Source organism: Rhincodon typus, chromosome 25 (genome assembly GCF_021869965.1).
Source record: "Rhincodon typus isolate 14 chromosome 25, sRhiTyp1.1, whole genome shotgun sequence".
NCBI lineage: Eukaryota > Metazoa > Chordata > Chondrichthyes > Orectolobiformes > Rhincodontidae > Rhincodon > Rhincodon typus.
Window position 1 is genome coordinate 32,469,829 of NC_063356.1, and position 22,666 is coordinate 32,492,494.

Below are 22,666 nucleotides of genomic sequence, written 5' to 3' on the forward strand. Positions count from 1 at the left end.
CTCTGATGCTGCCTGGCCTGCTGTGTTCCGTCAGGTCCACACTGTATTTTATAAGTGAAACAATATTTTATAATGCACACTTGAGAAAGTAATCATCTTTTTTCAAAACCTTAGTGCCTAATTACATGTTGTCTTAAACTTGGGCTCTTACTCAGTGCTAACCCAGTGCTGTACTATGACTATTTGATGGCTGCTGACTGCCTATGACCTTGGAGCAGAATCTCAAACAGCTCAGTGTACAAGGCACAGCTGCAGAATACACTCCTTAACATTAGCAGCAGTAATCTGCTTCCCCACAGGGTTAGCAATTCCCGTTTCAATAATGACCAATGACCACCCCAGGACAACACTGCAAGACTACTTCAGGGTGCTGTCCCCTATGCTCAACCATCTTCGATTGCTTCATCAATAAACCTTCTTTTAACCGTAATATTCGGAGTGGGGTCATTCACTGATGCTTGCAAAGTTTTTTTCCTCTTGTGGGACATGGGCATTGCTGGCTGGGCCAGCATTTATTGCCTTTCCCTAGATGCCCTTGAGAATCTGGTGGTGAGCATCGGGTCACCATCGGCCAGACACTAAACCAACCAACCAACCAACAATCAACCAGATAGGCTGCAGGAACAGGCTAGTTTTAAGCAGTTAACTGTGGTATTTTCCCCAGATGACCATGATTGCATTGTGTGGAATTTGCCAGCTCTACCAGTATGTGATACCAGGTAGGAGTTGTTTGAGGCAGTTTGTTGCCACCAATCCATGGTTAGCTTTGTTTTGTTTTTGGCCTATCTATGACAGTGGAAGTACACCAAGAGCAAAAATGGCTGCTGGTGCATACACAGATGGAGCCGATGAAATACAGATTTATCTGCACATGCGCTCCTAACATCACCATGCCTGCACATAGTGACATCAGCACCAACTCATGTGCACAGTACCCCATCTTTTAGCTTTTAAAAGTTAGGCACAGAGGCACAGTGGTTAGCACTGCTGCCTCACAGTGCCAGGGATCCAGGTTTGATTCCAGCCTTGGGCGACTGTCCATGTGGAGTTTGCATGCTCTCCCCATGTTTGTACAGGTTTCTGCCAAAGATGTGCAGGTTAGGTGTAATGGCCATGATTACAAACTCCATGTGGGATTACAGGGATGGGGTGGGTCTGGGTGGGATGTTCTTTGGATGGTTGGAGCAGACTCAATAGACTGAATGGCCTCTTTCTGACTGTAGGGATTCTAAGATTCCTCATGCTCCCTTAGCACCTACTCACACTCCCTGTCAACTCACGATTCAGTCTGTGGCATTGGGCGGCAGAATGTGGCTAGTCAGAGTAAACAGAAGACTTGATTAGCCACGATTTGAGCATATATAAACATTATAATGGCAGTACCGTATCTGTAACATTGACACAGCGCTGATTTACTCCACCTGGCGGTGGTGTTGACAATTAACAGAACCAATTTGTGATTGGTGATAAGAGGATAGATTGCAGTATATTATAGACAGAAGCAGCATTAGCAGTAATTAAAACTACATCTGGTCATCTATAACTACTAGGATCTTAAGGAGATGGAACAGATACCCCTGCTCCCTCCAAACGTGTGAAGAACTCCTTGCCTTCACCACAGATTGTTTGTGACAGAGTCCAATGGGTGAAGCCGATGTAACATGTACATTAATCCTTTCAGAAAGGTTCATTTGTACAATGATACAGTTTTTTGTGCAGTTGTACATGTAACTTGCAGCATGTAGCAACCATTCAGAAAACATATTGAGTGAGTATCAATGAACTTAACATTGCAAACAATGGTTGTGAGTTAATCACAATGCCCACATCTATTTTCAGAGGTTATTCAATTTAGCCTCTATTAAGAACATTGATATGACAGCTGTACTGGACATTGATGTGAAAAAAATCTCATTTTTCCACATCTTTTAAAAATACTTTAAATTACCACAAATGTAATGAATTACTTTGAATGAGTGTTGTTTTTGATTATATCATAATCAAACACTTTACATGCTTGTCTACACTAAGTCCTTGGTTTAATGACACATCCAAAAAATGGCTCTTCCAACTGTACAGCACTGCAGCAGACTTCATATCCTGAGGCATGTCTGTCTTGAATCCACTGACTCACAAGCAAGTGCTAACTGGGCCAAATTGATCCATGGCAACACAGCTAGTCACAGAGTGGCAGGATATGGCTGTTTGCCCATAAATCCCACTCAGCCACGTTGTTAGAAGAAGGATTGACTAAAGTACAGTTGCTTCCCTGTGCCAAAAGAAAGTAAACCAAACTGATTCCATCATCCTTCCATAGTTCCTCGTCAATGGATTTAGTATATAATATGAACAGAGACCTGACCTGCATTTAACTACCCGCTCTCTCAACCAGGAATGATCTCAAAGAAGGAAACATTTTGGGGAGGAATGAATGCTTCATTTTTCCTTTGCCATTTATGTATGAGCATAAAAACAAATTTGATCTTAGAAGTACCTCAGTGGTTGATCACTAATGCAGTTGCCCACTGACTAGCAAACTGGAGAAATTGAGATTGAATAACATTATAGAGTGAAAAATATATCATGAAAAGACCATGAAAACATCCTAATTTGTAAAAAGAGGCTGCCATCAATATCATCCTAAAAGCAAAGGCTGAACAATGAGTTAACACTCTGTTCTATCCTGTGCTAGCTGATCCAACTTGAAGTTATGATAGGTGCACTGCAATTGTCTAGAGACAAAAAAAACTGCAGATGCTGGAATCCAAGGTAGACAAACTGGAGGTTGGAAGAACACAGCAGGCCATGCAGCATCTGGAAGAAAGGAGCAGTCAACAATTTGGACAATATCCTTCTTCAGGACTGAATGTTAGGGGAGCTGCAGATAAAGAGAGGGAGGTGGGGGTGGAGGTGGAATGGTGGTGATACGTGGACACCGGTGGTAGGTATGACCTGGTTGGTCAGTGGGAGGGATGAATCCAGTTGGTGGCTGGAAAGGAGGGTCAGAAGGTGGAATGGCAGGGAGGAGGTGGGGCTGGAAGGGGAGGCAGGGGATGGGTGGGAAGGTTATTTGAAATTGGAGAACTCAATGTTGAGTCCTCAGGGCTGTAGGGTGCAATTGTCCTTCAGCTTAGAAGGAGAAATTTAGTCCAGTTATCAGCATCTGATCGATAATCTGTAAGTTCTACTGGATGATCAGAATTAGGTTTAGCTGTAATACCCTTGTGGTTGGAGCATTGGGCAACCCTTTGGCCGATTTTAATCCACTTCAGTACATACCCTTCTGTGATTTTCTGCCCATGGAAGTGAAGCAAGCAAAAAAAAAGTTTGACTATGCCAAACATGTAAGTAGGAAGGCTTTTCCTTCGTAATTGTTATCTGAAGAATGACCACTTGGGTGATACACCAGAGACAGCCAGTCATGCAAGGCATGTTTTAAAACAGGAAGAGAGAAAAGTCAAGAGGAAATGTATTTTACAAGGGGCCTTATGAGGGTTCATAAGTCAAATATTTACTATTTAAAATACTTCTGACATCTTCTCTGTTCGATTGGTGCAAGATTAATGCAGCCTCAAACAGCTTGAAATTTGAAAAAAATTGGTGAAGAAAAATCAGCAACATTTCAAAAGCTTGTACTTTGTCAAAGAAAATCAGTAACTTCATAACAGTCTGTATATCACTTAACTCTTAAATTGCTGAAATTCTACAACAATGTTCATTAGAACAGTTCACAAGACAATTGAATCCACAAAGTCTTTTTGCTCACTGTTAACTCCAATGAATTTGGGGATTCTTGTGTGCATTTGCCATAAGCAGGAACAATAACCAAGCAGAAGTAGTTCTGATACCTAGAAATGTGAACTAGAATGATAAGACTTCCTTATGTGGTAGGCAGATAATGAGAATTACTTAAGCTTCCTCAGCAACATGAGGCCACTGTGTTAGACTGCAGAGTTTTCACAAGAATTTATCTCCTACACATTTCAAACACTTCCCTCCTCCTTCTTCACAATTATAAATATCTTCATAAGAATACTTTCCTGTTCCTATATATTAGAACATCTTGGAAATGTAATTCAAAGAAAAATAAGCTTTTTTAAGAACATGTTGAATACTAAAACTCTAAACATAAAGCTTTTTTGCACATTAGCTTCAAAAAAAAATTTAACACTAGGCACTGTTTTCCGAAAATGATTGCACTTGGTATAATCTCACCCAAATTAACTCTCAGCTGATTTGTTTAGTTCTGGCCTTGATTAACACTCGGCACAATATCTAATAAACTCTAAGTATTTGCTGAGGAATGGTTATCTGAAGTTTATTATTCTAATACATGCATTAACAATTGTTTCCCTTGGTGCAATCTTACACAGGTCCAAGCAATATTTACAATGGTAAGATGTGTGGATGAGAATTCTTGCAAGGCCTATATCAACATCGGGAGCAACCCATGCCATCTTTTATGTTTTCCACAAGTGGCATGGTGAGATCCTGCAGTCACTAGAATTTAGAAAGATGCAAGGAGATCTGATTGAAACATATAATGTTCTAACAGGGCTGCACAGAGGATACTTTCCTTGGTTGGGGAGACTAAAATCAAGAGTCACAGTCTTATGATTCAAGGTAGGCCATTTTGGACTGAGATGAGGAAATATTCTTCACACAACCAGCAGTGAATCTGAGGAATTGTCTACCACAGTAGGCTGTGAAGGCCAAGTCATTGAAATATACAAGGAAGAGATTACTTTAAGATTTTAAAAACATCAAGGGGCAATGTGAGAAAGAAAGCATGTGGCGTTGAGAAAGAGGATCAATCATGATCATATTGAATGGTGGAATATGCTTTAAGGACCAAATGGCCTATTCCTACTCTTCCTCTCCAGTGCACTGGCATTGTGCTGTAGACGTAGAGGCTTGCATTGTAGGCCATTCTGGCAATTAGCATTGACAGGCTGCGGCAGGGACGCTGTGCCCACAGGGTTAGATAGCCAACTCACAGACTGTACTAGGCTACATTTCAGGGCTGCTCACTTAGTGCCGACCAGCATGATTACAGCTGAGATACCTTGCCTTACCTTATCTTACCTTTCCTTATCAATTAGGCACATTCATACAACAAGGCATCTCGCCTTGCTGCTTAACAGTCCTCAGACTAGGGAGCACATATCTTGTTGAAGTAGATGTTTTCTAATCAACTTGTTCTGAGATGTTATGACACACCTCTAGAGCAGATGGGGCTTGAAGCTGGGTCTCCTGACTCAAAGGTAGGGGCATTACCATTGCACAAGAGACCACATTTTGTTGAATGGCAGAATGCTACATCATTCTCATCTGCTCCATTTGCCAACAGCTTTCACAGCAAACACCTTGCATGTGAAGCAAGTAATCAGTTATATTTAAAACTCTTAGAGAGGTAATCTCCACTGAAGTCAATGGAGGGTCCCATCAGACAGGAGTCCCAGCACAATAAGTAAAAGGTAGTTTCAAATACCACTCCAGTAGGTTGGCCATAGTCAGTTTTTTCGCTCTGCAGTAGCCAGTCTGGAGGAATCGCATTAATGCAGTCGGGGAGATATATAGGTAGTAGTCAAGAGTCTGGGTACATCTTGTCTGGGAGGGTCCAGTCAGGTGCGTGGGCCATACTCAGTACATTAGATGCCTGGGGGCTCACCAAAATGTTCAGGATGAGAATGTAAGCCATTGGCAGAGGATCACTTACTGTCTCCTTCCATCATGTCACAAATCAAAAGTGTGAAATGGCGAAGAAAACAGCTTTGAGCATGCCCAGCAGTGGGTGGGTAAGTGACTTGAACTGTGATGGAGGGGGCTGCAGCAAATACCTATCATAGAGCTTTTAAAAGGAAGGAACAATGTTCACAGACCCGTACAATACACAGCACATAGACACACAGGCTGCCACTCCCTGGCATTGACTGCCTGTGTGTTGCACCTCCCTGACATAATCACTTGGTCCTCTCATCGACAGCTACACCTTTATGAAAAGGGGGAAATAAACATGAGGATGTTGGACAAAGGAGAACCAAAGATCTCAGTACAACCAATGCCATATGTATTGTTCTCCTGATTCCAGCTGGTGCAGTAGGCTCCCAGTGCAGACTGCGAACCACTGAGCCTCAGCTGTGGTCATGAAGTGATACTGGATGGTGAAACAATGCATTTAGTACCTACACAGATTGTTCACGTGGAAGGTTAAAGGAAACCATTTATAGATAAGCTGAGCGTCACATAGAAGCCATTGTCACTCTGTCACCAAATTGCCCTCAATAAATTTTCTTCCTCTTGAGGGGCACGCAGCTCAGTGGTTGACAATGCTGCCTCACAGTCCTGGGACACGGGTTTGATTCCATCCTCAGGTGACTGTCTGGAGCTTGCACATTCTCCCGTGTCTGTGTGGTTTTCTGTTCGGTGCTCTGGTTTCCTCCCACAGCCCAAAGGTATGCAGGTTAGGTGGATTAGCCGTGCTAAATTGTCCCATAGTTTCCAGGGATGTGCAGGCTAGGTGGATTAGCCATAGTAAATGTGCGGTTACAAGGAAAGGGTTGGGGGCTGTATCTGGGTGGGATGCTTCTTGGAGTGTCGGTGCAGAATCCATTTGCTGAAAGGCGTCTTTCCGTACTGTAGGGTTTCTGTGATTGTCTTTCTTCCACTTAGTCTCAGTGTGCTCCCTTTTTCTGCAGCTGGGGTGGGCCCTATTCAACTGTGGAGCCTGAAGGGCCTGGGAGTTTGGTTGGGTGACTTCAGGACATGCCGTAGGTCTTTATGCCAAGTGAAAGTTGATCCTCTTCAGCTAAAGCTTCAGCTGGTTGGAGGGGAGCAGGCAGAGTAGAGGCAGAGGGCCTAGACACCTCTGAAGTGTCTTGAGTGGAAACCACTGAGGAGCCTATGTGCGGTTCCTCCTCCAGATGGCTGCCCCCTGGAACCACCCTGTCTCTTTGAGGGATGAGAACAGCTGAAGTGGGGTCCAAATTCACCATTCCCCACACCTCTCCCACCTTCTTCTCCCCCCTTGCCATATCCTTGGTTATAAGAACCAATGGAGTGTAGATTTGTGCACATCTCCAGCAACTCATGAAGATGCTGGACCTGGGTCTCCATGGCAGCTGCCAATCACAGATGGTCACATGATTCACTGCACTAATGCAACATCTGGTTAATGAGATCCTTTGTATCCCAGATGCCTGTTTGCCACTGCTCATGTGTCCTGTGCGTCTGGATGCAGTGCTTGATTGCTGGCACCACAACATCATCTTCTGCCTGAACCTGAGCAAGTGCCTAGTTTCTGGCAGTCCTCCGAATGCCAGCAGTCTGGGACATTTCTTTCTCAGCCAGCAGTGGAGGTGCTCACATAGCTTGCGTTCCCAAACTCTTGAAGCCGACCATCCCCACCGAGGTGACTGTATTTGAACTGGTAGAGGGTGCAGGATGCAGCCTTCCTGCTGCTTCCACTCAGGCTTTGGTACACTTATCGTCAGAGGTCCAGGAGGGTGCCATGTCATTCTCTGACCGAAGTCATGGGGATGCTGACCGTACCTGCAAGATGAAAGATAGAGATGACATTAAGGTTAATGGTTATGAATGGTATGTAATGAATAAATGCAGTGTCGTTAATTGGAGAGTGGCATGTAGAGTAGTCTTAACTGGTTTGGCAGGGCTTGGATGTTTCTGCCTCCCTGCAGGAGCAGTCTTGGTATTCTAATGTAAGGGCAAGGCTCCTCTCCTCCTAGGAGATGAGGATCTGAAAGTCAGGCACCATCCCCTAATCGGGAGGAGTGAATGAGATAACATGTGTGGCACCAGTTGTGAGTGTTGTGTATATGGGGGTAAAGCTGATGTGGTGTTCTAAGGTACTGAGGAAGCAGCACAGAGGGCATGCGGTGTTAATGATGTGGGAGGTAGGGGAAAGAGTGAGTGATGGAAGGTGTTGCATACAATAATGAGAGTTGCAGAGCATGAGCAGTTTGGGTGCATTGGCAGAGTTACAGTGAATGTGAAGTAGCAGAGAAAAGAGTGAGGCAGTTATTCTGGCACAACAAAAGATCACTGATGCTTGCAATGTATTCCTCTACACCCATTCCTGGAGACAGCATGGAACTTGGTGGCAACCTCAGGTCAAGTCTGTTGGCATGGCCTCCTCAGGTGATGCTGCAGGAATAGGACACCTCCCCTTTGCACTGCACTATCTGGAAAGACTTCCATATTCCATATTCCTGTTCTCTACCATGTTCTGACTCTGCCCTTTACTAAGTGGGGCAGCTTCAAAATGCCAGTGCTTGTCTGCAGCCTTTTAAAGGTAGCAGAGACGCAAGGGATGCTGGACTTGGTGGATATCCACTGAGTCTTGAGTTATTCCATGAACATTGAAAGTAGAATCAAATGTAAGAGATGTCATGGGGCATGATACGTTTTTAAATAAGGTGCGTTTGATATAAAACAATGAGAAAACCTACCAGGCTTTGTGTTGAAAAACCCTCCAGAAAGCTCGATGTAACTTGGACTTAGCCAAAAAGAAGTAAGATTCAGCCCCCTGTTTTTAAAGTTGTTTTTATAGTTCAATGGGCTGGTAGGACCTCTGATGCTTCACTGAACTGCAGCTTTGTGCAGTGGGCTTTGTCAAGTCTAGGTCTTGCCCTCACACATATTTGTGGCATTTCCAGTATGACTTACTAGGTATTGATCAAGAGATCAATTCCCTGCAGATTTTTGTTTTTCCAGTTCTAAGAACAGTTCAATTGCTACATTTCAATTGCAGTCCAGGTGAGATCCACAAGCTCTTGGATACTAGGAATCAAATTGAGTATTACTTGCTCCACTTTGCATCAGGTGGTTACTTTATCTCTCGGCTATCAGGGGATTTATGTAATTGTCAATTAACATGTGAAAAAGAATACCATGTGCAGAAAGGAAAGACATAATTTCAAACGTTTTTATTTCTCCCCGAAACTTGGAAATGATAAACATATGGATGAGATTTCAAGATGAAATGGACTGAGGTGAGAGTGTCATGTGAACGTTAAAGGATAAAGAGGATAAGGGAGTGATCATTTTGTAATGAAGAGGATACAGTTCAATAGACAGCTCAGCACGAATAAAGTACTGAGATTGTGAGTAATCCATTTGAGCCTGAGGCAGTTCCATGATGAAGGACAGAATCACAGTGAAAAGATGGAATTTATGATGGTGAATACAAAGGCTTTGTTCTGCCCAGTGTTTAGCTGGAGGAAATTGTAGATCATCATGTTGGACCAGTGATTAGAAAGCAGTGAATAGGTCATGTGATGCTCAGATAGTAATTGTGCGGGGCTGGGTGTAGAAGCCATTTCTTGTGACTGTTTGTACAAACATGAATTGACTGCCACATACAATTTGAATGCAGTTTGTTTTTTTTGAGCTTATCCAGTAAGTTAACTGACAGATAGTTTGATGAGATGTGGTCGTAAACTTTTCTTTGAATAGTCTTTGTTTTGCTGATTACTTGTTCATTTTTGAACTCATGGGAATTAATTTACCAGATTTATTGTACTTTACAGTAACTAGATGAATACTATTTTTAAAGGTATCAGTTTCTAAAAATCACACACAAAGATGCTTTAAACAGACATAACCTACCATGTACATTTCTGATTCTATCCCACTTCAAGTTACAAGCGTAATCAATCTTTATTACTTGACCCAAGGCATTACCACATAGTTCATTTAATTAGCTACTCACTGTACCTCCTCCACCATGATCTTTATCTTATGTTCAGATTGAAATGTTAGAACATGCTGTATGCACCTGTCTTCAGAATTTTCGCTAGAATATTTTTGTCTGTGGCTCTATTGTTATTAGGTGACTTGGATTTTGAATTGAACTTGTTTGTAGTGTGGCATTACAAATATAAACTGCCACCTTCTGATATCTGCAAAATAATGTTGTAATATACGTAAAACCCATTGGTTCACTAACATATTTTAGGTAAGGAAACTGCTGTCCTTACAAGTGACTCCAGACCCATTGCAATGCAGTTGACTCTTAACTGACCTCTGGGTAATTAGCATTGGGCAATAAATGCTGGCTATTAGCATTGACGCCCACATCTCATGAAAAAAATGAAAAAAAGGGTGTGATGCAAAGCATTCATGTGGTTTATTAATGCTTCATATTGCACCAGGTGTCTGCACAGATACTTAAATAAAAACTTTCACTTTTGAAGTATTCAATGTGGTAACAATACAAACACTACTCTAAGGGATCACTGTTGCATGCTTAACCTACTTTTTGGCAAAGCCAAATCACCAAATCTATGTGTCATAAATTACGGCAATATTTCTAAGGGATCATCTTTTTTCATTATCAAACAAAAAGTTAAGGTTATTTCTTGTGGATACATCCTTTTCTAGTTGTTAATGCTGCCAGCTATGTGGGCAGGTTTTGTTTTAAATTGTCATGGGATGTGATGATTGATGGAAAAGCCATGTTTTGATAAACATACTAACTGTCTTTCTGAAGGTCGGGGTGAGCTATCTTCCCTGCATTCCTTGTGCCGTTAGTTGAGGAGTATCAGGATTTTGATTCAGCAACGGTGAAGGAAAGGCAATATATTTCCAGTTCAAGATGGTGTGTGACTTGAAATTGGCAGCTGCTTGTGTTCTTATTTGTCTATTACCTTTGTACTTCAGCTTTCCTGTTCAGATCACTATCCAGTAAAACCCACTGCATGATGGTACACACTATGTAAAAAAAATTTTCAGTTTTGGGCATCTTCTGCATCATTAATTCTTTTTTAGCGGTTTCAATAGTGCCAGAATTATCCAGGATGGAAGGGGCCAACACTATTGAGGCTACAGGGATAGATCCCATCCATGACATGCCAAAGGATCCCAGACTACAAAAATGAATTGAAGTTTACAGCGGGGTAAAAGTGACAGTTTCGGTCATGCCCTTTGGCTACCTAGTCATCATAAGGAAATTTAGCCCTTCCTGTCTGATACAAAGGGTTGAATCTTACATTTTTCTTTGGCTAAATCTGCGCCAAGTTTTTTGAAGGGATTTCCAAAGTGAGACATGATGAGTTTTCTAGCAGTATCCTACCAAACTCTTGCATTAATTTCCCATCCCGTCATTATGGCATCCCTCAGGTCTGATTCTGCCTCCATCTTACCAGACAATGTCCCAGAACAACTTGTCACCCAGTGGATACCTCGTGCCCACACCATTTTTAATGGTGGCTGTGCACCCAGAAAAGTGTTGACAATCTGGCATTTCCCCCACTGGCAATATCATGGCACAGTGGCCACAAGATTACGATATCTACACAGCCAAAATGGCTGATATACCCTCATCTTAGACAATGTGGAATCACCAGATCACACACTTTACCTGTCAGTGGCTATATCCCATCCAAGCAGCCTCTAAGTCAGGGTAACCCTATCCACAGTGCCCTCTGCAAACCTATAGCTTATCATTGTCCAGTAGTGGAATGTCGCCCATAGGCAAGCATTTGGACAAATCCAAACATGAGTTTTCATTTAAAGAAAGTGAAAATGAAATACAAGTAAAATTATAATAGGTTGAAATTCATCTCCACAGTACAAACTAGGTTTCAGCATTATGACCAATGAATATTTAACAATCAAAATGGTCTGCTGGAACCAGCCCTTATCTACTAGAACCATGAGTCAATGAGTTCTGTCTGCAAAATACTCCATGGATAAGCTCTGTCATGAATAATAACATCTTCTTCTTTCCAATGCCTTCACCCTCCTCCTCAGAAGACTGGAAGTTGTATAAATAATGGCTCCCTTTCAACTAGTATTTGGCTGTTTCTAACGCCATTGCTGATAATTTCAATAACATTGAGATACCTAAGTTCAATTTGCAAGCACCAATAGCATGTTTCAAATCACTTTTGATCAGCATATGAACTCGAAGCTTCTTCACCCTGCATGCAGAGCAAATGGGTGACAAAATGATTGCAAAGGTAGTCTAGCTGAAGTTTGTAAACAGCTGCTTTATGTATTTGTTACCGCAATGACCTATCATGCAGCAAATATGTGTCCCATGCATTCAACCAGCAAACTGACACTGACTCCGCTCATTCTTGGCATTGTCCCAGCCATTTTCTAGTAGAAAGCGTTGGAAAGGAATATAACTCGTGGTGGAGCTCATTCTGATCATCAAGTATGACTTCCCTACTCATACATAAAAGTTTCCATATCCCATTTACATCATACTATGCTGAGAGCCTATTGCCAATCATTCACCCCTATGTAGAGACTCCCCACATTGACCTTCTTCAACAAAGTCATCTCTGCTCCCTTAAACATGGCATTACACTTTAATGATGCCCATTCTGCATCCCTGTACTCCCCCTGTGTGGGCCATAATGTGGTCACTGCCACTGAACCCCTTTCAACCCATAGGCCTCCATGCCCTCCAATGCTGTTCAGCATATCCCCCATTTCCCCACATCATCATTGTTATCTTCACCTCTACAAATGCCATTTTCCCTCCCTTGCCTCGAATCTCCAACCATTTCTGATTCACCCTCTGATTGTACAGAGGCCAACTTTGAAACCTCCTTAATGGTTGATGGATGGATCACCCCGGATTGCATTTGCCCCAGACCTCTGATCAACTTTGACAAGCAGTTCCTGGACGTGATTAGCCAGGCCACTGATCGCTATCTTCATAGCTGTCCAAATGATGATACATAATTCCCCTGACTCCGTGTGCTAGTCCTACAGGACTGACTACTGAACACCCTCCAGATTGTAATGGGGTAGATCCCTGAACATTACAAATGGACAACTGATTGTAGCAAAGCCCTTGGACTGTGTGAGGATTGTGTGTATGAGTGACAATGCCAGAACCGCCGGACAAATATCACCCCCAGCCCATTGACTGGACGGACGACCAGCATCCGCATGTTTTCTGACTTGGTTGCTTGGTTGAGTGCCCATGCAGTGTGCTTGCTGTGCAGACAGCTGGTAAATGCTGTAGGACTTGCATTGATGCCTGGGTGTGCCATACAGCAAGATGGCCCCCAACACAAACAGATCACTCCTGATAAGCAGCCTGCTTGCATGGCTGTGTTAAAAAGTACCTCAATATAACAGTACTGGAAGCCTACAGCTATGGCTGAAGCATCAATGCACTGACAGGTATAGCGTGGCAAGACAATGCAAAACATGGATGGTGTGAGCATGCAGGCAATGTGAGCGTGTGAGCAGCCCTATGATTCAGCCCGGTCCAATCCTTTAGCTAGGTACCTGTCCCTGCGCATAAAGTGTCCCAACTGCAGCCTTTCAATGTTTGTTGCAAGTGCACCTTGCAATGCGAGCATGTGTTTCTTAAGTGGACTGCAAGTACATCAGATAGGTGCCATTATGTTTGGTTGGCAAACTTGTTAAAATAGCAAGCTGAATGTTATTGAGGTGAGTTAACTATTCACAAGGTATTCAATAAACAATATTAAGACCAAAAGACATAGGAGCAGAAATTAGGCTATTTGGCCCATCAAGTCTGTTCCACCATTCAATAATGGCTGATAAGTTTCTCAGCCCTGTTCTCCACTTTCTCCCCATTACCTTTGATCCCCTTGACAATCAAGAACTTATCTATCTCTGTCTTAAATATACTCAACGACCTGGACTCCACAGATTTTTGTGGCAGTGAATTCCATATCTTCACCACTGTCTGGCTGAAGACGTTTCTCCTCATCTCTGCTGTAAAGGGTCTTCCTTTTACTCTAAAGCTGTGCCATCAGGCCCTAGTCTCTCCTGCTAATGGAAACATCTTTCCAACGTCCACTCTGTCCAGGCTGTTCAGTATTCTGTAAATTTCAATTAGATCCCCCCTCATCCTTCTAAGTTCCATCGAGTATAGACCCAGAGTTCTCAAACATTCCTCCCCCTTAATCGCCCACCAGCCTCTAGCCAGTGGGGAAACTCTCCTCACTCTTTCTGCAACACGTAAAAGATGGAACAAGATGCTGCCAACCTCAAGGTAGGTCTCGTCGGACTTCTCATCTGATTCTACCACAATTTCAGCATAACCCACGTCACTCATACACCTGCAGAATTCAGCCCATAAAGTTTGTCCATTTCGACAAGAGTGCTGTGCATATCTTGTGCAACTGTAGTCTGTCAACAGTCATTCCCTTCAGGGGGTAATCAGGAGAAAACAAAATAGGAGAATAGAATAATAAATGCTTCAAATCCCTAGAAAACATTTTTGCAACATTAATGGCCAAACTGTATTTATATTTGATTCCCTGGTCAGAGATTAATGTAGGAGGCATAGGAGGTTTTAAAGTAAATTTACACTAATGTAGTTCTGATTGTTTTTTTATGCTGGGATTTCATATTCCCAGAGCGGGAATCACCTCTTCCAAAAATATGAAGGAATGTATTCATATTGCATTCCTCTCTCTGCTACTATGTTAAGGGAGCTTTGTATAAATGTATGCTGTTTCTGTTTATGCAGATATTAATCTGTTTATCTTGAAAAGATAACATTGAAATGTCATACAAATGTAATAATTCAATGTCTGTTCATATAATTACCAGTAATATGTAAGCTCTTTCTTTTATAATTCCAAACTTATTGCATAAATATCAATTATGTTATACAGAATAAAATCCCTTAAAAATTGTGACCTTAAGCATTTTTCAAATTTTCACATTTCCAAATGCACCTTTATGATCAATATTTACATGCACCTTTCACAAAAGAGATTATTTATTTGGAGGGAAGTGAAAAACATTTTTTTTTGTTGTTCCAAATGTTAAGCTGCTTTATTAACTGGGTGAAGAAACAGGAACTGAAAAATTTCCATTCAGAATTTGTCAGCATAATGTGTGAAGTGAATCCAGGGGCTTGTGGTGATGTTTCAGGGAAATCAGGCAGTTTTCTGCCACCCATTACGGGAACTGTCCACACAACAGGGGCCTGTCAGGGGCTGACCGCACTTTTGCGGTGACTTTAGTCTCACCATTACCATCCACTAGTAAAGCGTTGCTGCCTCGTTTATAGGAAGCACAGTGCTTACAAAGGTGGTTTGAAATTGTGTGACTGACCAGCAAGTAAGCTGTAGACTTTAGAGGAAATAGCATATCTGCACTTTAATGAATTTCAGTTTTGTTTTTACACTTGTGAGTTGGGATGTCATCTGCTAATTTGCAACTATTTGGGATTTACAATGATACCAAAAAGTTAAAGAGTTCATTCAAGGGTGGATTTCCATGCTGCAATAGAACAGTAGCAACCTTAATTAATAGTTAAGAAGAAGGAGATATCAGAGCTCTCTTATTCTGTTTTCTTAAAAAAAAAACACCTGCGTGCCATGTGGACATGGTTTCTGGTGAAAGATCATAGACTAAAAGGAAACACTGGTGATTCTGAAATGATGCATTTGGAAGGGTTTTCCCCAGTGATTATCATTGCACCACAAATTGCTGCATGGTGGGAAACGGGGTCAGAGGCTTGATTTGTAAAATTCGGGTTTGCAGTTAAAAGCCAGCATGGGCATTTTTAGCATAACCCAGAAAGAGAAATCAGGTCCATGAATGGAGCATCAAACTTTGCATATACTCAGACCAATGGGAAGAATTCTGTGAAGGAATCTCACACTGAGTAGCTTCAGTTGGCCCTGAATCATACTTCTATTTTTGTGCTAAATGTAGTTGAAGCTACTTTGCATCACCGTGCAACGCATTATCACGGGATTAACCACAGGCAGTGTGCATTCTCCATTCTTGAAGCTTATATCCTAAATCTGAATCACTATTAAAGTGCTTGCACAATGGAACGTTCCAGAAATGTCTGAACTACTACACACAGAAATGAGGTAGCATTTTTAACATGAATGAGTGGGTGGCTTTGGATGCATGTGAAGGAGTTGAAAAGGCAAAAAAATTCAGAGAATGTCAGAAAGCCAGCTCAAATACATTGGCTCCAGAATTTTACTGAGGCGGCACAAAAGGCAGGTAGCCAACAATCTCACTGGAGGCAGGTTGGCATTTTAAATATGTTCACGAGGCTGAAAGCCTTGGATTTGCAGCTTTAACTGTGGCCAGTCAGGGTAAGGCTACAGGAAAAACAATAGCTGCAGTGAGGTGAGGACAGCCTCAGGGAGAAAGGAAATGCATTCACATCACTTCCTGTGAGTCAGGAGGAGCAGGTGTACTTCCCTTCAGCCTGCCAAGTTCACCCACCATTAGACTGCGCCCAAAGTCCAATAAAGAAAATCTCACCCAAGCCCATGCCCCCAGGGTCATTGATCAGAAAGATCATCATCCTTGGGACTGAACAATGGAATTCCTATATTCGGAATTAGGACTGCACTGTGCCCCCTCACCAACATCACCAAGAAAGAAAACCCTCTTCAGGATCAGAAGCCCCCAATTCTGCAGCCTCCTCTGTCATGTTCTCCAGCTGACTGGAAGCCAGACCTCTCAATGAGGCTTAACCAAACTCCCATTTTAGTCGAGCCATAAACCAATGTTAGAATTTGTCTGGTTCATCTGCATATGGTGTTTGGCACACAACTACTCTTGGCTTGTAAGTTTAACTTATTGACACCTTATTTGTAGATAAGCCTTGCGCTCCTCCTGGTTTGACCTTCTACCTTCTTTGTTGAACCAGGCTTCATCTCCTCACTTGATGGTAACGGTAGAGTGGGAGCTATGCTGGGACATTAGTTTGCAGATTGTGTTGAAGTATAAATCCAATACTGCCGATAGCCCACAGCACCCTGTGGATGCCCTGCTTTGTGCTACCAGATCTGTTAGGAGTCTACCTGATTTAGAATGGTGAAAGTGCTACACAACATTGTCTGCTTCTACCTCCACCTCACTCTCAAAACAGTCAAATCCTTAACTCTTGAAATTGTCACTTCTGGACAATTTTTTCCAAAGCTTTCCCCATTAACTTCTCAAGCTGAGTACTTGAAGAAGCGAAAATAGCTGGGGTGTGGGGAGAAACAAATGGAAGGGGACTGCTCTTTGACAAAGCCAGCATAGGTATAATGCTCTAAATAGCCCATTCCTTCTGCACTTTAAGATTCTGTGATTTTGGAGTAAAGTTTCTCTTTTTTGTTTTTTTTTTGTAGGTCAGTGTAATGATAGCTGGTCCACATCAAATTTTCTCCTGCAATTCACTCTCCGGGTCATTGATGATGCAACTGGACTCTGGTGCTCAGACTTTTTTTATTTGCAGGACAGGGGCAAATATTGCTCTCCCTCATTGCCCAGAGTGCAGTTAAAAGTCAATCAGATTGCAGGAGTCACATCTGGGCCAGACCAGATAAGGATGGCGGATTTCCTTACCTAAGGGACATTAGTGAATGTCAATGACAATTGATAGTGGTTACAGTTAAACTAGCAATTGTATTCCAGAATTGTATTGATTTCAAATTTCTCCATCTTCCATGCTGGGATTTGACCCCATGATTATGTGGTTGTGCTACAGGCGAGGTGCCACATTTAAACATCAGCTCCCCAACAGTTCAGACACACCAAGCCAGGTACTGCCCTCCATATTGAGACCCTGCAATCTTTTGCTGGACAACATGGCCTAAAAAGGCAAGTCATTTCCTTGTCGCAAACAGGGACCTGGAGGTGATGATGGCTCAGGGCACTCAAAAGAAGGGCAGTTCCTTCTTCCCCTAGAACATCAAACAAGGTCATGCCACTGGGCACAACCAGCTTAGACCGAGTTAGCGGTCAGTGACAGTGTGGTGTCCCAGGTTAATAGAATTGCCCAACAATGCCAAATGAATGTTCAGGGCCTTCTGCGCTCCATAAGAGTAATTTTCTCTTTCCACACACACTTACAGGGCCATCACAACTCAGTCAAACTATAAACCGCATATATCTTTCACTAAGTTTCATGGGCTGCAACTGCCACTATTATATACATCATGGCAATGCAGTGGCTCTCACCCACCTCATCCTCCCAAATTACTAATCCTTCCTGCACCCTGCGCTTCCTACTCACTCACTGGGCACATCTCACACATCATCCACTTCCATCATACTCAATGCTTCCCTTTCTCCCATTGCAGGGAGAAATCCCTCACAACTGGGATGAAAGGTTCAAGACCAACAATGGAGAGGCAGATATTAGGTTCTTCATTCCATATGAAAGTAAATGTTGGAGTTGCTGGAGAAGAAGGTAACCATTCATGGGGATGTGGAGATGAACATTCCCTCTAATCTGCATGACTGCACAGCCTCTGGGAAGCTGTGTACACCTGATTAATATGTTGATGAATGCCCTCTGCTTCTGGAAGCTGCTACTGCACACAGACCTTAGGGTTTACACAGCAGCAAAACAAATACAGGGAATGTTGATGGGAACTTTCAGGGACAAGCAGCTGAGAAAGCTTCATTTCGGTGTGCTACATGGTTTCTAATTAACACCAGTGCAAACTCATTCTTATTGTGAACTCTTTCAGAACTAATTGCCTCTTTTCTCTTCCACAGATTCCATTAGGACCCAGCAAATGACTGTGAGCAAGGAGCCAGCCCTATCCACCATTAGCTATATCCGAGGAGAACGTGCCTCAGAGGAGGCATTGGCAAGGCTTTCACCCACACCCTCCACCAGCTCAGAGGCTTTCACTTCATTAGGTATCTTTCTAGATTGGAGTCAAATCTACAATCTGGTGGGCACATCATTCACCCATGTTCACAGCTAGCTGAAAGAAAAAATGTCCCAGGCCTCTGGCACTCAGAGGACCGCCAGAGATCAGACATATTCCCAGCCATAGAGAGAAGAACAATCTAATGGTCTCAGCCATTAGTGACTTCTCCAAAATGCACAGAGAGGCTCAAGAACAACAGGTGGGCTTGTCAAAGGTAGTCAATAAACTACATCTAGGGATGGAAGCGTCCATACATCAATGAGAAAGTGAAAGGAGAATGAGGGACCTTGACCTCACTCCAAGTGAGTCTTCGTGTTAGGAGGTTAGGATGGTGCCAGCAGGCATGCCCAAGGAGGAGGAGCCACACAGCACCTCCAGAAACTTCCTCTTATGACTGCCAGAAGCTTCCTCTTAGGGCTTCCAGAGGTGCCTGGCCTTTCTGACTTCATACCTCCCACACTACCCCCATCCTCCCCACCAGTGATTCCAAAGCCTGCAGAAAGCCAAGCCAAGGAGGATGAGCCAGTGCTTGAGCAAGTTACACTCAGGATGTCCCGGCTTTCATGAACCACATATTACCCCATCCCAGGGATGATAAGGCAACTCTTCCAGGCCAACAAATGAAGTTCCACCAACCTAGCTATGAACATCAGAACTGCACTTAGATTTACAGGGAATGAAAGGATGAAGAAAACCTACTGAGGGCACATGGATGGCATGGGTGATGTTCCATTGAACTAATTGTACATTTGTATCATTGCAAATATATGATCATTCACACTCTTCAAGTATCTGCTCTAGTTCATTTGTAGCTGTCAGACTTGGTAAAGTCACATCCATTTGAGATATAAATAGTCTTTTCAGATATTTCAAGTATGAAAGAAATTGTAATGGCCAGATATTGCTCACCGCTCATAAGCCACCGTCTCTGTGAATGCAGATAGCATCAGGTGTCATGGATTTTGAGTCCTGGCATCAGTATTTGGTTCCAAGGAGTTGAAATCAGATGTGGATGACACTGAAGCTACAAACAAAGTGACAGGCATTGTGGTAGGACTTGTCCTGCACAAATAATTCACACCTACACCTCCCTTCCCATTGTGAATGAGAAGATGGATGTCATTGGCTAGCCAGATTTTATTGCCCAGAGAGCAGTTAAAGGTCGACCACATTGCTATGGGTCTGAAGTTACATGTAGGCCAGGTTAGGACAGCAGGTTTCTTTCCCTAAAGGACATTATTGAACCAGATGGGTTTTTCCTGGCAATCGAGAATAGTTTCATGGTCAACATTAAGCTTTTAATTCTAGATTTTAATTGAATTCAAATTCAACTAACAGCCATGTAGTATTCAAACCCATGTAGCCAAAGCATTACCTGGGTCTTTGAATTGGTAGCCTAGCGATAATGCCACAAGGCCATCACTTCACCCCTTTCTTGGTTAAGCTAAAAGACCACATAAACCCGTATCTGAAGAATGCCTGTGGTCTGGTTCAGTATGGCCTGGTGGAAGCATAGGCAATGTTATACCTCCATTTCTGTCCCGCAGTCTGAAGGTCACATAAAGTTGTCATTAGCCATGTTTGGAGAGGATTGTATTGCATTTAGAGTCTGTAAAGTAGAGTTTGGTTTGCCAATCAAACACACTGTTCTGTCTGAAGTTTAATGTCAATATTAGAGTTGGATCTGGACGTTCAGAGGGAGGTTGATTGGAATGAGTGACCCCAATGGAGAATTTGAAAAATGAAGCCAATATTATGCCACCAGCTTCCAATGACAACATTAAAAGCATCAGAGCTCAGAGGGTGGAGTCCTGCTTACATGAAAATTGTGAGCCTGGGAGACAGATTCTGCTTGGCAGGTGAAGAAGCAGGCATTGACGTGAATTCATCAGCAGAAGAATTCAACATGGTAAGCTAAAGAAAAAAGCCTAAAATTATTGTATGCGTATTTTGCTTTTAAGTGAATTCACTTTAGGAACTCCATATGTTGTGTGTATAAAATGTTATGACTCAGGTTGGTTAATATTCTTTTATGTGTCTGCAAGCTATAAACACAGATTTCCGTAATGTCTGCTTCGTGGCTTGTAATGTGTTTTATTGCTTTAAATAAACTGCCCATAAAGTTAAACAATCCCTGATGAGTAATTGTTTAGTTACCTTGTTATTAACAGGGACATGCTGAACAACAGTGGAAAATATTTTACTGCTGAGGCTTAATGTGTTTGAAGAGTCAGCAAGCATATTAGAACACATGTCCAAGAGTTTCAAATCATGCTAAAGTGCATCAGACAGCCCTGATGCCTTTGGTTATGACATTGTTGGAGAGTCTTAAAAACAATTTGCTAGTAAGCAGACAAAGCCCTCTGAGCTCACTTCAGAGAGGCAAGTGATCAGGGTGTACACTGGACCAATAGCAAGGTAAGGTCAAAGCCATACTAGCTAAATATCGAAAAAAAAATCCCTACTACAGCTCCAACAACACTCACAAAGCTTGAAAACATCTAGGACAAAGAAGCCTGCCTGACTGGAAACATATCCACCACCTCCAGGATTCACTCGCTTCATCACTGATATGCAATCTCAGCAGTATGACCATCTACAAGATGTAATGCAATAACTCACCATGGCTTCTCTGGCAGTACCTCCTAAACTCCACCACCTCTGTCATCTACAAGGACAGTCACAGTAGATCACACCACCATCTGCAACTCACCCTCCATGCCACACACCATCCTGACTTGGAAATATATCACCACTTCCTTAATCTCACCGGGTTAAAAATTCTTTTATAAAATCACTCCCTTCCTAGTAGCATTGTAGGTGTCCCTACCCCACCCAAAGGACTGCAGCAGTTCAAGAAGGCGGCTCACCATTGCCTTCTCCAGAACAATGAATGATGGGTAACAAATGCCTAGCCAGTGACCCCACATCCCATGAATTAATTTTAAAAATCAGCGCAACCATATAAAAGCCATAAGAATAGAATAGCAAGTACTTACCCTGAAGTTCAGGAAGAAATGAAGACTGTCGTGTACACATACGTTATATGCTATCAGTAGTGAATTGATGAATTTTGTGATTGAGTGGAAGTTAATCGGGAGTGATCACGTCATTTCATTTCACCGGACCCGAAACATTAACTCTGTTTTTTCTTTCACAGATGCTGCCAGACCTGTTGAGCTTTTCCAGCAACTTTATTTTTGTTGCTGATTTACAGCATCCGCAGTTCTTTTGGTTTTTACTTAATTTTAGCAAGTTGTGCTTTTATTGTAAAAAGAAACAGAAAGTGCTGGAGAAACTCAGGTAGTCTGGCAGCATCTATGGATAGAGAGACAGAGTTAATGCCTCAAGTTTGGTATGACTCATCTTTGGAACACCCATGCTTTTCTTGTGATGCAAATGCACACAGATAGGTTTCCTGACACTTACAGTTGGGTGTCAGGAAGCTTGAACACCTTCTGAAGTTGGAGAATTTAGTTGCAAAAGCTGATTATGCCTTTGAGAAGCTAATCTTTTAACTCCCACCCAATGAAGTTTACCCAGTCGCCATTCTTCTCGACTCCTCAGGGACTGAAAGATTCCACCCACAGTTGCCAAAGAAAGAGATGTGGCTGAGAAAGTAGGGTTTGGAAGATGTAAGCACATGAAGAGAAACAGAAAGCAATCAGAATAAGTAAGATAAAAGTGACCGAAAAAATTCCCTCGGAGAGAAGAGCAGAATGTCTTCCAGCTGGGCATTCTGGGTACAGAAGTGGCAGCAACTTAAACAGTGACACAGAACATGCTAAAAATCTGAAACAAGAACATAAGATGCTGGATATACTCAACAGCCCTGGCTGCATCTGTGGAGAGAAACTCACTTTTTCAGTTTGGTTTTTCTGTTAGAACTGGAGAATTTTGGAGATCTAACAGAGGCAGGGGTAGAGGTAAAAGGGAGAAATATCAAAGGGAAGGGTTCTTGCTCTGTGCCAGTGACCATGTATGGATAATGTATGAGTACTAATGTCAAATGAAGC

At 42.5% G+C, this 22,666-nt stretch overlaps 1 protein-coding gene across 4 annotated transcripts in view; it reads right to left on the reverse strand.

Moving 5' to 3' along the window:
* Positions 1 to 22,666, reverse strand: part of tbc1d22b (TBC1 domain family, member 22B) — a 1,108,217-nt gene that overhangs the window by 648,672 nt on the left and 436,879 nt on the right. The gene's annotated exons all lie outside the window — the stretch shown is intronic.